General features: G+C 40.8%; 1 protein-coding gene across 1 annotated transcript in view; it reads left to right on the top strand.

Moving 5' to 3' along the window:
• The window catches only part of Grin2b (glutamate ionotropic receptor NMDA type subunit 2B), a 668,532-nt gene that overhangs the window by 196,229 nt on the left and 453,784 nt on the right, over nucleotides 1-18,519 (top strand). The window contains exon 12 of the mRNA XM_076568099.1: nucleotides 15,930-15,973. The gene's annotated coding sequence lies outside the window, so the exon portion shown is untranslated. The remainder of the gene's footprint in view (nucleotides 1-15,929; nucleotides 15,974-18,519) is intronic.

The following is an 18,519-nucleotide window of genomic DNA, read 5'->3' as shown; positions in this document are numbered from 1 at the left end:
TTCCTTTTGCTCTTATAAAACAAGATTAAAAAGAAAATGATGGCTCTCTTGCCTCTTTTGTGCAACCCACTCTTAACTACTTTGCTGATTTTCTTCCTATTGCTGATGGGTTTCCTCTTGTGGAACGTTTATTTAATGGTAGGGAACTCTATACATGTGTAAGAGCATGGTAACAGCCCCATCCAATTGCTCCACCTTTAAGATAAAAAAGACTTTTATACTATGTTGCCAAACAAGCATGATACTTTTCCAGTTAAAACAAAACAAAAGCAATGCAATTATATTTTTGAGAAACACGTATTTATGGTTAAGAATTTCTTATAGCCAATCATAATGAGTAGGCTATTGGAGACTATGTAATTGAGAACAATAAATTATTCTGGGGGATTTTGCTTAATTGATCCTATCCTATATCTCCTTTATCTTCCCCAAACATGATGTAATTTGACTGTTACAAGCAAGACATGAAGAAACAAATTAGGGAGTATAAATATCCAGGTGCCCTACAGCTTTCAGAATTAAACGTTGTTACAGGTCTTTATTTCTTCTTTCAAAGGGGGAACCTCAGATATCAGGAAAGATAACATTGAGGTCTCCTTGTTTTTTTTTTTTTTTTTTCCCAAGGCAGGGTTTCTCTGTGTAGCTTTGCGCCTTTCCTGGAACTCACTTGGTAGCCCAGGCTGACCTTGAACTCACAGAGATCCGCCTGCCTCTGCCTCCCGAGTGCTGGGATTAAAGGCGTGCACCACCACCGCCCGGCTGAGGTCTCCTTGTTTTTCACTGGTTGTCTTTTATTCTTTTAATTTATTCTTTGATCATTTCACACTTGTATGCAATGAAATATGACCACACCCACCTCTATTTCCACTCTCAAGTCTCCTGTATCCTCCCTAACATTTCACTCTCGAACTTTACATCTTCCTCCTCCTCCTCCTCTTCCTCCTCCTCCTCCTCCTCCTCCTCCTCCTCCTCCTCCTCCTCCTCCCTAACCCACCAACTCCAACTGGTGCTGCCTATATGTGCAATGGTGTGGGCAACCTACCAAAGAAGAATGATTCCCCCTCCCCCAACAGCCATCAACTACCAATGTTTCCTCAATACGGAGAAGAACCTTGAGAGTTCCTCCTCTCTCTATTCTGGAGTTTTGGTTGGCTTGATCTTGTGCAGGTCTGGAGCAGGTAACCAACCCTGCTATGAGTTCATCACTCATAGTTTTTATAATTTTGTTTGTGTGTGGGAGGGTTAGGAGGTGAGTGTGGAGTGTTTCCGGTGCATGCCCAATAATTGTTAGTAATTTCACTTCTCTGGAGAGTAGAGAGGAAGCAAGGTGAGGCTGTGTTTGGAAGCTAAAGGTCATAGAATAAAAAAGAATCATATTTTTGGCTAAAAGCAATTCATCTTTCCATTTGGAGCTAATTGGAGTTCTGAGCACAGTCAGGCCATTGTAAGTTGGCAAAGAATGGGATCCTGTAACTTGGGATAGGGATGTGTGAGAGGACCCCACTGAAGCTGAGAACTTTGAACCCCAAGATTCTCAAGGGTTTATTTCACCTGAGGAAGTAGTCTCTTCACCCTCTTTAGATGTCCTCCTACTTCCATCCCAAAATATTGTCCTTTCCACCTTTGATTGAGAAAATTAATCCTTTATTGTCTACTAAACCAGCAGTGACTTTCTCTGAAGGAAATGGCAGGAAAGACAATACTGATGTGCCTCAGGGGTCACCAACAGTTGTCTCTAGATCTATAATCAGACTTCAGGCAAAGCGGTCTCCTAGAGGGAAGGTAGAAAGTATAGTCCAGGAGAGGTGCACTATACTCTAAAGATCTTGATGTGTTTACTAATTTGTTCAAGCAGAAGTCTGGGAGAATATGTGTAGGAATGGATTTTAAGGGTGTGGGATAATGCTGGAAAGAACATAAAACTGGATCAGGCTGAGTTAATTGATATGGGACATTTGAATGGAGATTCTAGGTTGAATATGGAAGCTTACACAGTTAAAGAGTTGTCAAAACTTGTTTGAATGCTTGGTTGAAGCATTTGTAAAAAGAGTGGCTACTGAAAAGGAGTTGGAGATGCCTGGTATCCCTTGACTTCAAATTGATGAAGGGATTTTAAGACTCAGGGATGCTGCAATGCTTGAGTGGGTGCACTGTAAAACCTAACCCTCCACAATGGAAGGGCCCAGAAAGCACACCCTTCACTAATCCTGTAAGACACAAAATGGTGAGAGGGGACACATTTGAAGAGCTTTTCCTTGTTCCAGACCTTAGGCTTGGAGATGCTGATGCTCAGTTGGATGAATTAAATGTAATGAACTTGATTGGGCCCCAAAGTAGCAGCAGCTAGGTGGCAGCACTGAATCCCCAAAGGCAAGGTGGTTGCAGTTATCATAATGGGAAGCATAAACAAAGCAATGTCCATAATGGCCTGACTCGTAATGGTCAGCACAGGCAAAGTGATTTTTATGGTGGCATGACTTGTATGGAACTTTTGTACTGGCTAACAAATCATGGTGTTTCCAGGCATGAAATAGATAAACTTACTGCATTTTTTTTGTTTGATCTATGTAAGTAGAAAAATTCTCAAACAAATGAAAGGAAGGCTTCGTTGGATTGTGGCAAAGGAAATCTTGGTCTGTGAACAGATTTCCAGAAATGAGCTAGTTTGCAGACCCAGAATCCCTTGAATGAAGGGATGGCCAGTTTCCCCTGAGGAAGGACTTTGATAAAATCCCTAGGAGCTTTGCTGTTAGCTTTTCTCTAGTACTTCCCCAGCAGAAACTATGGCCTTCTACAAGGGTAACTGTACATTGGGGGAAAGGAAACAATCATATTTTCTAGGGTCTATTGGATGCTGGTTGACATTGATTCTGGGAGATGCCAAGAAATATTGTGACCCTACAGTTAAAGTAGAGGTTTATGGAGGTCAGGTGATTAATGAAGTTTTGACTGATGTTCGACTCACAGTAGGTCCAGTGTGTCCCTGAACTCATCCTGTGGTTATTGAGATAGATAGACTTAGAAGTTGGCAAAATTTTCTAACCTGTAGAGTGAGGGCTATTAAGGTTGGAAAGGTAAAATGGATGCCTTTAGTGTTGTTTATGCCAAGGAAAATAGTGAATCAAAAACAATATTGTATTCCTGGAGGAACTGCAGAAATTAGTGCCACAAAAAGGACTTGAAAGATGTAGGGGTGGTGGTTCCATCCACATCTCCCTTTAACTCTCTTATCTGGCCAGTGCAGAAGACAGATGGATCTTGGAGAATGACAGTTGACTATTGAAAACTCAATCAAGTAATGACTCCAATTGCAGCTGCTGTACCAGATGTTGTGTCCTTATTTGAGCAGATTAACATGTCTCCTGGTACATGGTTTACAGCTATAGATCTAGCAAATACTTTTTTCTTAGTACCTGTCATGAGGAGCACCAGATACAATTTGATTTCAGTTGGCAAGGTCAGTAGTATACCTTTACAGTTTTACCTCAAGGATATATCAATTCTCTAGCCCTGTGTAATAACTTCATTATGACAACTTTTTGGTTGTCTTTTTTTTATAAAAAAAATCACATTGATTAACTATATTTATGAGATTATGCTGATTAGACTAAGTGAGCAGGAGGTAGCAACAGCTTTGGACTTGTTGGTAACAGATGTGCTCATCAGAGAATGGAAAAAAAAATCCAACCAAAATTCAGGAGCCTTCAATCTCAGTGAAATTCTTAGGAGTCCAGTGGTGTGGGGCATGCAGAGATATTCCTTCTAAGGCAAAGGATCAGTTATTTCACCTGGCCCCTCTTACTACCAAGTGTAAAGAAGCACGATGTTTAGTGGGCCTGTTTGGATTCTGGATTCAACACATCCTTAACTTGGGTGTCTTTCTCCGTCCCATACACCTAGAGATTTGGAAAGCTGCTAGCTTTGTGTGGGGCCTGGAACAGGAGAAGGCTCTTCAACAGGTTCAGGCTGCTCTGCCACTTGGACCACATGATCTAGCAGACCGGATGGCATTTGAGGTGTTAGTGGTAGATAAGAATGCTGTTTAGAGCCTTTGGCAGGCTCCTATAGATGAAATGCAGAAGAGACCTTTGGGATTTTGGAGCAAGGTTATACCATCATCTGCAGATGACTGCTCTTTTGAGAGCCAGCTCTTGGCCTGCTATTGGGCCTTAGTGGAAACTGAACATTTGACAATGGGAAGACATCTATTGTTGGATTAGCTGGACCACAGCCTGTAAGCCACTTTAATAAATCCCCTACCATCTCTGTACCTCTAGAGAATGCTCACTAGTACAATTACCCAAAGTAATCTACTTTGGTTACAGATTTAATGCAATTTTCATTAAAATTACAATGGCATTCTTTACAGAGCTAGAAAAAAATCCCAAAATTTATATGGAAACAAAATAATCACTTCATTCTTAAGCCGAATAAGCAATGCTGGATGCATCACCAGACCTCACCTCAAATTATGCTACAAAACTATAATGACAGAAACCAAACAATGTGGTACTGGCACAGACACAGATTCACAGACCAGTGCAAGAGAAGTAGAAGACCCAGGAGAAGACACCTGCACAGGTGTAGCCACACCTTTGATAAAGGCGTCAAAATCAAACCTTAGGGCCCCCAAAAGGCAGCCTGTTCATCAAATGGTATTGTGAAGTATGAATGTCCTCCTGCAAAAAAAGAAAAGAAAAAAGAAACTATGTATGCATCTCTCACTGTCTTCTCAGAATGGATCAGAGACCTTAATGTAAGACCCCAAAACTCTGAAATTACTAGATGGAAACATATGCAAACTTCTTCAAGATACAAGCACAGGCAAGGAATGTTTGCAAAAGACTCCAACAGCACTGGAAATTATCCAAGAACTGACAGATTGGATCCCATGAAATTAGAAATCTACTGCATAGCCAAGAAAACAGTCATCAGAGTTAAAAGACAGAGTTAAAGGTCATCTTTGTCCACTGTGCACGTGGCAAGGGATTAATACTCAGAATATATAGAGAACTCTACAATTGAAGTGCCCAAAACTCAAGCAAACAATAAATGGGCTAATGAATTGAACAGATAATTCTGCAAGAATAAACGCTAATGGTCAACACATATTTTAAAAACTACACTGAAATCCCATCTTACCTCTGTTAGAATGGCTATTGTTATGGCTAGGATATATCAAGGCAGTTGCTATGGAGGTCAGTGTGGAGGCTACTCAAGAAACACAAAGCTGAACTACTGTGTGACTTAGATACAGCACTCCCAGGAATGTGCCCAAGGGATACGTGCTCTAGTCACAGTACCTGAGAAATGGACCCAGCATGGAAGTCTATCAACAAATGAAAGGTAAAAAGGGGTGGTACTCATACAAAGAATTTTATTCAGCTGTAAAGAAAAATGAAATTAATTATGACATTTTCAGGAAAATAGATGCAAATGAAGATCACCATGTTAAGAGAAATAAGCCAGACTGAGAAAGACAAAGATTGAATATTTTATTTGATGTGGAGACTCTAGATTTAAATTTAGGTATTGCATGTACATACACAGATCTATTAGTAAAATATGTAAAGGAAAAGGGGACTAGAAGAGGCGAGGAAGAGGTGTAAAAATGAAGGAGCCCAAGGGGACAATAGAGAGGATAATGGATATATGGCATTAGGAAAGACCAGCAGGAACAAAGTGCAGTCATAGACATGAGAATGAAACTGTCAGCGTGAATCTATCACTTGGTAAGTTAATTAAAAATGTGAAGTTTGGAAATGCCCTCCTTGTCTTCTTTGCTTCCTCTGGAGTCTCGTGATGGGCGAGCTCAGATAACAGCACACATGATGGTTGCAAAGATGGTTTGCAGGAGGAAGAGGCCCACATGACTCCATTCTTTCTTCAAAAACATCTCAAAGTAAGAACAATAGCTTTTATCAATACTTTAACTAAGGCTGTGCCACAACCAGGTTTTTAACCAATCTTTTAAAAGGCAGAATCTCTCTATGCAGCCTTGGCTGGCCTGAAACTTGCTATGTGGTCTAGGCTGGCTTTGAATTCAAAGAGATCCTCCTGTCTCTGCTTCCCCAGTGCTGGGATTAAAGGCATGCACCACCATACCCAAACATTAATCAATTCTTTTAGAGTAATTGATAACTGTTGTGTTCTTAAAAGTTATTCTGTATTTGTTCTTCAAACACGGCCTTAACCATTGAACATGAGTAATGATGTGTGATGTGTGACTATTTTGATCACAATGCTGAAATCTTGCAACTTATTTTCCATCCTACAACTATCTTTTCTAATTGCCTCTTTTTTCCACTCATTCTTTTAAAAGTATCTAATCAATGTCTACTTTTAAATGTAAAGATGAAACAAAAGACATCACAAGTAGATTTATAACAGTGTGTGTGTGTGTGTATGTGTGTGTGTGTGTGTGTGTGTGTGTGTGTGTTTCTAGTGGACTTGACTAGATTTTCAAAGTTTGGGGTGATGCTAAAGCATGTGATTTAAAATTTCTGTAAACACGAACTAGGAGTGATTGATATTAAAATTATTAATCCTATACACCAAGCACACAATGATTATAGAAGACTCCAATGGCCTTTATAATGTAGCCTTTCACTTCACATATGTGTTGGAGTTACTAGGAATAGAATAATATCTGCAGAACTGAGACAATAATGTTTAAAAGAAGCAGAGAGTGATAGTCAAGAGCAGGGGATATTTGTATTTCCCCCAAGGACACATGTACACCCCTTTTGTTAAGAATACACCCTTCAGCCTCAAAGATCACTCCAGCTCCAGATGTGAATTCTAACTACATCTGTATAAGAATCTGAGCTCAAAGCTACTATCTTGACTGTAAAATAAGAGGGGAAGTTTAGAGAAAACATTTTAGAAAGTTTTTGCTACACAATTCTTCAAGGTTTCCGGAAACGAGTTTCAGTGAAGGAGGATAAAGGATGGATTCTGTGTAGAGGGTTGATGAGGTTCTCCTTTAACCTAAACATGGTGACAAACTCCAAGACTGGCAGCAGTCATGGAGTCCATAGGGAGAGTGAGCAGGGAGATCATCATTCTGTTCAGCCATGTCTCCCCACGTCTCTGTCTCTTCCAATCCTTTGCCACCTGTCTCGCTGAAATGAGCACAGGAAAGAAAGCGAACATGTCAAGAAAACCCAAACCCTGCAAAATATAGAATCAGCCTCATTATGTGTCTTTTATGACATACACCCATGCAGGAGTCATCTAAGAGATGCCTTTGAATATTCAAAAGTTTCAGCATAAGAAGAGGTTTTATGGTATTCTGTTCTCTCTTGGAACGTGATAGTTCTTTGCATATGTTTTATTTAAGAAAAGAAATACTAAAATGGAAAGTCATCCAACTGTGGAAGGGAAAGAGTGAGTCTTGGAATTGATTTTGGAACACAATTTGGAGAGGGTTAAGACAGTTTTGTTGCTTGGTAATTAACACCATTTTAAAAGAAAAAATTTACATGTGTAAATATTAATACATTTTGAAGGAGTAGTTACTTGACTATGAAGAGGTCAACAAAACATTCTACTCATCAGTTGTTCAGTTGTTTTAGATATTTCCTATTTCTTTTGAGCTTGAGCTGTGGGCTAAAGCCACTGATTTTCTCTTTGTCATTATAGTTAGTGTGATTTTTGTGACATGTGATTCTGATGTAGCCCATATGTCACATAAGATATATTTAAAGCAGTTAGCATCTATCATATATGAAACGGCAGCAATGTTAAAAGGATTAAAGTACAATGAAGCATACCATTGGGAGCATCATGACTTAAACAGAAACAGGTGAGCTGCCCTCCACAAAATACAGAAATTGGGTTGGCACAATTATCCATTCATAAGGTCAAAGACAGGAAGGGCATGCATACATTTCCCCTCAGCCATATGAGGTCTGTCTTACTGACCACATGACAGCCCACATGAGAATGTGGAGGGTATAGCATTCCCACTGCCACAAAATTAACAATATGTATTTCAACTCCTTAGGGCTGAGATTTAGCAAATAGCAAACATCCTCCATAAGACCATGTCATCCATTCTGATCACATCAGAATTAATACTGTCAGTGATGAGAAAGTTGAGAGATTTTTAAATGAGAGATGTATGAGTAGTATGCTGTGTGGGTTGGGACTGGGTCTGGAGGGTGGAAAAGCAATTTACAGTCCATTGTTACTGTTAATTTAATATATATAATTATATATGGAACTCCAGCAATGAAAATGATCTTTGGAAATTATTATTGCACAGCTATAGTCTTAAACCCACGGGAGCAATGTGTTTAATTGGGAAACGAATTCCACAGGGTGTAAATACTGTTTCAGCAAACTTTCTGATGAAGTATTCTTCTATAATAAGGATGAGGCTTCATAAGTCAATAGAGACTTCCTCAACATGAAATGCTATTGTTCTCTTAATTTGGGAAATGTGGAGAAAAGAGAAAAACTTAAAACTACTGTAAGATAATGGCATTTTTCTCAACAAAGTAGATTATTATTGCTATTTACAACAAGAGCTTGGTGTCTTAGTTCATTTTCTACTGTTGTGTTAAGATACCATAACCAAGGCAACTTAAAAAAGAAGTGTTTAATTTAGGATTAGTGTTTTAAAGCAATGTTTTTTTACCTGAGGGTCACTGTGGGAGCCCGTTTTCAGGTTACTCGTGGCTTTACCCAGCAGGTCCGCATAGAGGATGATTAGGACCACGGGCTTGAGTGCAGGTGTCTGAGATGGTCTGCACTTGGCTGTGCTGGGGGGAGGTCTTTTGCTCCACCCCTTGGCGTCTCTATAAATACCCTGAGGCAGAGACAGTTGGGGCCTGTTGGAAAAGGTTCCAGGCCCTCTCAGGGCTATTCTTTATTTTCTATCTGTTTATCTCTGCAATATTCTCTGCAATAAATCCTTCTATCTAATATTTCCTGCTGCTCACACTCAAGAAAACTCTGGGGAACTGTGGGGTTGGTGGGTGAACACTCTTTCATAGGAGTCCCCTAAGACCATTGGAAAACACAGATATTCACATTATGATTCATAACACTAGCAAAATTACCATTGTAAAGTAGCAACAAAAATAATTTTATGGTTAGGGGTCACCACTATATAAAGAACTGTAGTAAAGTGTCATAGCATTAGGAAGGTTGAGAACCACTGTTTTAAAGGATTAGTTAGAGTCCATGATAGCAGAGCAAAGGCATGTTGGCAGGAACAATTGAGAGATTACATCATAATCCACAAGTACAAGGCAGAGAAAGACATTGAGAAGTCCCCACCTAGTGTCACATCTCTTCCAAGGCCACACCTCCTAATCCTTCCTAAATTGTAGTACCAAACTGAGGATCAAGTATTCATACATATGAGCCTATAAGGGCCATTCTCCCTCAACTATCCCATTGGCTGGGGTGATTCCAGAATGTCTCAGGGAAGTATTGCACACTAATATGAAATAATAGTATGACTTTAGGCTGCCACGTGGCACCACATGCCATATGATTTCTGCTCTGTGGATGGCTACCGAAGCCAAATGTCTGAGCTATATTTATTTACCAACTTCACAAAAGTGTAGATACTGCTTATGTATCAGGTTTAACCCTCACATCCTTAATACTCATCTACTGGGAAATTCATGATGCCTTGACATAAGGAAATGTAGACTTGATCAACACTTCACTCATAGCAATATAGACTATGACATAAGTTTCTGTATTTCTGTAGTTAATATTTTAAAGGAACAAATCTAAAAATTAGGATATTGTAATAGGGAAATTAGCAAAATAAATGTGACAGATATAATGTGGAAATGTAGATGTAGTGAGAATGATTATAAACACATAAAAGTTGATAGATTTTTATTTCCAAGATGATAGGTTAAAGAAGAGGAAACCCCCACCAATTCCACTAAAATCAGGAGCAATACAAGGCTGTCCACTCTCTCCATATCTGTTCAATATCATAATTGAAGTTCTAGGGGGAGCAATAACACAACAAAAGGAGATCAAGGGGATACAGATTGGAAACAAAGAAGTCAAAGTATCATTATTTGCAGGTGATATGCTAGTATACATAAGTTATCACCAAAATTCTATCAGGAACTTCTACAGCTGATAAAGACATTTAGTGAAGTGGATACAAGATTAACTCAAAAGAAAAACAGTAACTCTCCCATACACAAATGACAAATAGACTGAGAAAGAAATTAGGGAAATGACACACTTCACAATAGCTGCAAATAATATAAAGTATCTTGGGGTAACTCTAACCAGGCAAGTGAAAAACTTGTATGACAAAAACTTCAAGTCTTTGAAAAAGGAAATTGAAGAAAATAAAAGAAGATGGAAAGTTCTCCCATGTTCATGGATTGGTAGGATTAATGTAGTAAAAATGGCCATACTACCAAAAACAATTCAATGCAATCCCTATAAAAATTACAATACAATTCTTTACAGATCTTGAAAGAACAATACTCAACTTCACATAGAAAAACAAATGAAAAAATCCAGAATAGCAAAACAATTTTGTACAATAAAAGAACTTCCAGAGGTATCACTATCCCTCATTTCAAGCTCTACTACAGAGATATTGTAATTAAAAACTGCAAGGTACTGTCATATAAATAAACAGGAATAAAATGGAATTGAGACCCAGATGTAAATCCACACACCTATGGACACCTCGTTTTTGATAAAGAGGTGAGATACATGATGGAAAAAGGAAAGCATCTTCAATAAATGGTGCTTGTTTAACTGGATGTCAACATGTAGAAGAATGCAAATAGATCCATGCACAAAACTCAAGTTCAAGTGGATCAAAAACCTCAACACAAAACCAGATACAATGAACCTAATAAAAAGAAAGTGGGAAATATCCTTGAACTCATTGGCACAGGTGAACAGAATACTGATAGCACAGGCACTAAGAACAACAATCAATAAACGGGCCCTCATGAAACAGAAGCTTCTGTAAGGCAAAGGACACTGTCAATAGGACAAAACAACAGCCTAAGGAATGGAAAAAGTTTTTCACCAACCCCACATCTGACAGAGGGCTAATATTCAAAATACATAAAGAACCCAAGAAACTAGACATCAACAAACCAAATAATCAAATTAAAAAATGAGGTCCAGATCTAAACAGAGAATTCTCAACAGAGGAATCTCAAATGGTTGAGAAACACTTAAAAAGATTTTTCAACATACTTAGAGATCAGGGAAACACAAATCCAAACTTGGTTTGAGATTCCATCTTACACTTGTCAGAATGGCTAGGATCAAAAACACCAGTGACAGCTTATGCTGGTAAGGATGTGGAACAAGGGGAACACTCCTCCATTGCTGGTAAAAGTGCAAAGTTGTACAGTTACTATGGAAATCAACATGGCAATTCCTCAGAAAATTGGGAATCGATCTACCTCAAGACCCAACTATACCACTCTTAGGTATAAATCCAAAGGACATTCTATCTTACCACAAGGACACTTGCTCAGCCATGTTCACTGAAACTTTATTCATAATAGCCAGAAACTGGAGACAACCTAGATGACCCTCAAGCAAAGAATGGATAAAGAAAATGTGATACATTTACACAATTACTCAGCTGTTAAAAACAATGACATTGTGAAATTTGCTGGCAAATGGATGAAACTAGAAAAGATCATCCTGAGAGAGGTAACCCAGACCCAGAAAGACAAACATAGATCTCCCTGGGAAGGGGAAATAGAATAGATTTTGTGGGTGCACTGGGGGAAGGTGGGGATGGGAATAGAAGAGATCAGATGGGAAGTGGTAGAGGCAGAGGGAAAGAATACTGGAGGGATGACAGGAATTAGAGGGTGATGTAGAAACCTGGGGCAGTGGAGCCTCCCTGGAATCTATGAGAGTGACTCTGTAGAGGTCTCCTAGTAATGGGGGATACAAGGGCCCAAACTGGCCATCTTCTATAACCTGGCAAGGCTCCTAGAAGTGGGACTGTTACATCAACCCAACCACAAAACTTCAACCTACAATCTGTCCAGGCTGCAAGATGTGCTGGGGGAAAGGCGCTCAGAGCTTGTGGGAGTGGCCAACCCATGACTGATCCAACTTGGGACCTATGCCACAAGAGGGAGCCTACCACATGACACTGCCTAGATGACCAGGAACCAGAGACCCAGGATAGAACTAAACACAGCTGGCGGGGGTGAGGGGGCGGGAAGCTGATTGAATGATTCCTAATGATATTCTGCTATCCTCCTATATCTGTGCCTAGCCCATTCATCAGGAGGGCTCCAGCCAGCAACAGATGGGAGCAGATGCAGAGACTCAGAGCTAAACACTAGGTGGAGCCAGGAAACCCTGTAGAAGATGGGGAGGAAGGATTGTAGGAGACAGAGGCGTTATGGACACCATGAGAACACAGGCCATAGAAGCAATTAAGCGTTGCTCATAGGGGCTCACAGAGACTGAAGCAACATACATGGAAGAGTATGAGCTAGTCCTCTGCACACACCTTATGATTGTGTCGGTTGGTCTTCTTGTGGGAATCCCAACAATAGGAGTGGGGACTGTCTCTGACTTTTTTTGCCTGTGCTTGGGATTTTCTCCTACTGGGTTGCCATGTCCAGACATGGTAAGAGGGTTTGTACCCAGTCTTACTGTATCTTGTTAGGCCATGTTCTGCTGATATCCCTGGGAGGCCTGCTGTGTGTGTGTGTGTGTGTGCGCGCGCGCGCGCGCGCGCGCGCGCGAAGGGAAACAGAAGAGGAGTTGATCTGGGAGAGAGTGGAGGTCAGGGAGGAGTTAGGAGGAATGGAGGGAAGCGAAACTGTGGTCTGGATGTGATGTATGAGAGAAGAAGAAAAGTTTTTTTTTTTTTTTTTTTTTTTTTTTTTTTTTTTTTTTTTTTAAAGAGGAGGAAACCATTTTTATGAGGTAATGAACAGTAGGCCAGCATGTCTGGAGAGAGCTGTGACATATATCATATTTGCAAGGGGTATTCCTCCCCTCTTTCACAAACCAATGTACATAAAGTAACAGTCAAATATAAGTTTGCAGACCTGGAAGAAGAGAGACACAGGGAAGAGGAAAAGAGGCTCTTCCTAGGGGGGCATTAGCAATGAAGGCATTGTGTAAGGCCAGCAGCCTCATTCTGAGGAGGTCTCCACCCCCATACATCTTAAGATTAAAAAGTATGTTTATATCACACACTTACAGCAAACGATTCCTCATAAAAAATTAGAGGCAAACTTGAAAGTTGGGTTAGTAAATTTCAGCTCTTAAAAGCATGTGAACTACGTCAACATCTAGAAATCAAACAAAGTAGACCCAAGTAGAACACAAATAGCATAATTACGGATAATAACACAAATTTGAAGCAGACACACATATCTATGAAGGCAAAAGCAGATAATAAGCAGCTAAGCTAATGTCTTAACCTTTTTGCTATGTTCCGTTTTGAGACCAGGGCCTCAAGACTCTGTAGCCCAGGTTGGTCTGGAATCCACCCTGTGTGTGGCCCAGGCTGGCTTGAAGTTGCTGTGGTTGTCTTGATGTAGCCTCCTTACTGGTGGATTATGGACCTGAGTCACCACACCCATCTTAGATAATGTTTTGAAGCTAAAATGTAGACAACGATGTTCTTTAAGAGAAAAAAAAAAGTTGATGACAGGAGTCATCTTAAGATAGGATATCATAAGATAGACAAGGACATTGAAGTGAATGGCCAGTTTAATCCATTGCCTGTTTTTGGTGTGTGGTATATGCATGTACATCTACACATGTGGGTGAGTAGTGGAGGGCAGAAGTTTGTTTTGGGGGTCTTCCCCTGTCACCTTATCTTTTAGAGACAAGGTTTCTCATTGACACAAAAGTCATTGATTGGCTAGCTAGACTGGCCAGCAAGCTCCAAGGAACCTCCTGTTTCTCTTTTTCCAGCTCTAGGATTATAAATACACTATGCCTGGCGTCTTACACCAATTTTGTGGATCCAAATGCAGGTCCTCATGTGGCAAGTACTTTACTGACTGAATTGTCTCCCCAATCCTACTTAATCAATCTAAGAGGCTTGGGGTCAAGGGTAAATGTAATGTTTTCAAAAAAACCTATAAAATCTATAGCAGGACAAGCATGTTTCGCTGGAAAGCCTTAATTAAACCAATCTAGATCAGCTAATTATTCTCTCTCCTTCTCTTCTTCTCTACCATTTGACATTATTAGACAGTTAATATTTTGGTTCTAACATTTATCATGCAATGAAATGTATCTTCAAAGAATAGGATAGCCTCATCCATCCCCATCCCCCTAAACCGATCATGGTCATCTGTGTGTCAGATCCTACTAACTTGCCTGAGAAGACTGTGGCAGAGAGAGACCCAGAAGCTTGCCCCCTCCAACTTCCCTTCTGTCTTGTCTGTCCATGTGTCTTGCCACTGTCAGAGAGTCACTTTTTAAATCTTTACAAAGTATTACTTGTATTTTGTTAGGTGCATGTATATTTTGCGGGCACATATGTCTGTCTGTGTACCATATATCTGGTACCTGAAAGAGGGCAGAGAGGGCCTCAGATCCCTGGAACTGGAGTTACAGATGATTATGAGTTGCTTTGTGGCTGCTTGGGAACTGAACTCAGGTCTTCTGGAAGAGCACTAAGAACTCTTAACCACTGAACCATTTCTCCAGCTCTAGAAATTCACTTTTTAGAAACACAAATTTGGTAACAGCTGACAGAGGACTCTCAGGGGCCACCACCCAAATGTTGCCGAGAAGTTGTATTTATTTTATTTTATTTTATTATTTTATTTTATTTTATTTTATTTTATTTTTGAGATGGTCTTGCCCTGTTGCCTGGGCTCACTTCAAACTCTCCAAGCCTTGCTCTGTCTCACAATGCTGTGATTATTGGCATGAGTCTGCACACCTAGCCCAAAGAAGAGGTATTTTGTTGGGTTTATAGTGTTTACTTTTCTCCCCCTGAACTCTGAATGTCATGACAGCCACAGCATATGCACACTTGGGTACTACATACTTCTGAGTTCACTACCCATCTATCTCCAGACAGTTCCAAAGCATCTCCATCCTCTTCCCTGGTGATCTCTGAAGTAGTATTTCTATCACGAACACTCAAGGTCATACATCTTCTGATTTTTCTTACATTTATTAACATTTCACAGGAGCAGTCTTATTCCTTAAATTGTAACTCCTTGAGGTAGTGAGCGCCTTGGCAGCTTTTCCTGGGGGCAATGTGAACAATGTCTCTTCATCCCAGATAGGAAACCAATGACAGACCAAAAAATGATTCCACTACTACCCTGGCTTGATAAATGATCTCTCTGTGGTTGTCTACAAGAGCATTGGTCAGGGGCACCTTTCAGGAGGATGAGGAAGGTTACTCACAGGACCATGGGTGAGGGATTACTTACAGGAGAATGGTGGAGGGGTGCCTTTCAGGAGGATGGGGAAGGTTACTCACAGGACCATGGGTGAGGGATTACTTACAGGAGAATGGTGGAGGGGTGCCTTTCAGGAGGATGGGGAAGGTTACTCACAGGAGCATGCATGAGGGATACCTTACAGGAGGATGGGGAAGGCTACTCTCAGGAATATAGATGAGGGATTAGTTCCAGGAGCATGGGTGGTTCAAAGGCAGCTGAGGCACTGAGAAGCCCAGCCCAGGCTGGGGACTCACGGCAAGCTCTGTCCCTGGATCGCCATGCCCAATGTGCACACTGACCACCAGAGAGTCCCCTTCCCCTAGCAGCTGTTTATGGCCTTTATAAGCTTGGGGAAGGGCCCTGTGAAATTTGTAATTTCTATGAGCTTCCTTAGCCACACTAGCCTCCTTTTCCCAACAGGGAATGTTACATTCGGGGGAGAGAGCTACACAACACAGAGGCAGGTCTTAAACGGCTTTCCAAGTGTCTTGTCAAATTCCTTTTGTCTAGGTGCCTCTGTGGCTGTGAAATGGCTGCCTAATGTAGGACTGAAGGTGAGTGCAGATCCCAACGCCAGACGGAACAGGATGGTTCTGTGCCTGCAAGTTTGCAGAGCGTCGGGTGTGTGTGTGTGTGTGTGTGTGTGTGTGTGTGTGTGTGTGTGTGTGTGTGTGTGTATCATTTGATTCCTCTCATCTGCCCTAGACAAGAGTGGAATGGCGAGAGAGCACAGATACGGCGAGAGAGCACAGATACCTGCATCTTAAGAGGAGAGAGAAATTAGGAGCAAGCATGCGCATGCATATCCAAATGCATCCCAAGTTAGTGATTTGACCCTATATTTTAAGGCAGAATTGCCACTTTGCTATTAGAAGCAGAATTCAGGAAGCAGACACTACTACTGCTTCACTGTATTTATGGCTATCTTTTGCTGTAGATAGGAATGCACTTCCCTTGCACTGTGAAGTTGGGCTTGGCCATGAGACTGGCTGTGGACAGAAGAGAGTTGTCCAAATACACTGAATCGACAATTCAAGATATTACCCTTCTGCTTTCTCTGGAGCTGCCTTGGTAGTACATTTGTTGTAAAGGTGATGTTGGATGCACCAGAGACTGTCTTGTCATCCCATGGAGAACTGTGTCTTGGAGGGTTGCTTGAACACGCAGTGGCTTTAGAGAGAGAAAGATGAGATTCGGGGCCGTGTTAAGCTGTTGTTGTTTGGGGGGTCTTTATTGGAGTGTGACCTTTACTCTCCTAACACACCTGTTGGTGCCAAGACAACACTGTGTCTTGGAGGGTTGCTTGAATATGTAGTGGCTTTGGAGAGAGAAAGATGAGATTCCAGGCTGTGTTAAGCTGTTGTTGTTTGGGGGTCTTTACTGCAGAGTGACCTTTACTCTCCTAACACACCTGTTGGTGTCAAGGTCACCTGCAGCTTGAAGACTTTCAGAATGATTTCACAGTGCAGTTGTCAACAGTTCTAGAAGTGTTGTGCTTGGGTTCCTATCCAATCACCACTGCTCCTCAGACATGTTCCTTAAGCTCGTTGGTTTCTTTATCAATAACGTGGGATGTGAATTTCTAGTTTCATCTTAGTTCCTATGATACAGCACCTTCAAGCAAGTGACTCTGGGGTAGATGAGTTGATTATAGTTCATAATCCCAGGTTGTAGCTCATCATTATGGGGAAGTCAAGGCAGGATCCTCTAATAGCTAATCACATCACATCCACAGTCAAGATCAGAGAAAAATGAATACATGCATGCTTGCTTGTGCTCAGCTCAGTTTCTCCATTCTTACACAGTGCAGGACCTCTTGCCTATGGAATGGTGCTGCCCATAGCGGGCTAGGTTGTCTGACATCATGAATTTTATTAAGACAACCCCCCCCCCCCGCCACAGATTATGTCCACAGTTCAACCCAATGTGGACAATCCCTCATTGAGACTTTCTTACCAGGTGATTATAGGCTGTGTCAAGATAACAATTAAACTGACCATCACAGAGGCTAATAGTACCTATTTGTTATGGTTGGAATGTAAAATATACCCCACAGACTCATGTTTTTGAACACTTACTCCCCAGATAGTGGTGCTTTTGGGGAGATGCTATGGACCCTTTAGGAGGTAGAGTCTAGTTGGAGGAAGTGGGCCACAGGAGGAAGTGGAGCAGGCATTTATGCTTTATATCCCCTTTTCTGAAGGCTCTCAGTTTTCTGGTAGACTGAGATGTGAGCATGTGAGATGTCACATGCTCCTATTACCATATTGCTTCCTGATGCCATGCCATCCCTACCATCATGGACTGTATCATCCCTAGAGCAGGAACCAAAATAAACTTTTCCTACCTTACATTGCATTAGCAAGGTATATTATCACAGAGTCCAAATAAGCAATGGGTACACTACCTCATAATGTTGTGTGGACAGGTGAGTTGATGCCCAAGCAGTGCTAACACAGTGCTCTAGGATAGTGTACTGCTGAAGTTAGCCATTATTAGTATTATTATTGCTAGACAGAAAGCTTATTAAACTCAACATGCTTGGGTTTTTACTTCCAAACATGCTCGTCCTATGTATACTATCTTGAAATCATTATCCTACTTTAGTTAGTTGCATTGAAAAACAAATCTTATCCCACTCCATTAGTAGTTGTATTCAGTCAGTTACTGTATCACAACAATTTTACTTTAGCAGTTTAAATAAATAAGACTATAATAACTCTGGTTATACTTCCTGGTCTATTTTATCACTTTCCTTGTCAACTTCATTATTCTTTTCCATGAGTGACAGCTTCCCAATTTTTGTTTCCCTGTATCAATGTTTGGGAGACAGAACAGAGGTATTAAAAAGAGCACACTTTTTTTTTTGAGACAGGGCTTCTCTATGTATACTTGGCTTGCTTAGGACTCATGCCATAGATCAGGTTAGTCTTGAACTAGCAAAGATCTACCTGTCTTAGCCTCCCAAGAGCTGAGATTAAAGATGCACACCACTACTGCCAAACATCTCATGTTTTTGTCATATAAACTGACCTTGAACCCTGGCTCTATCTCTTGCCAGAGGTAGAGTTTGAGGAGAGTTGCTTAATCTCTGTTTATT

The sequence above is a fragment of the Peromyscus maniculatus genome, chromosome 3 (genome assembly GCF_049852395.1).
Source record: "Peromyscus maniculatus bairdii isolate BWxNUB_F1_BW_parent chromosome 3, HU_Pman_BW_mat_3.1, whole genome shotgun sequence".
NCBI classification, from domain to species: Eukaryota; Metazoa; Chordata; class Mammalia; order Rodentia; family Cricetidae; genus Peromyscus; species Peromyscus maniculatus.
This window is presented reverse-complemented; position numbering and strand designations above follow the sequence as displayed.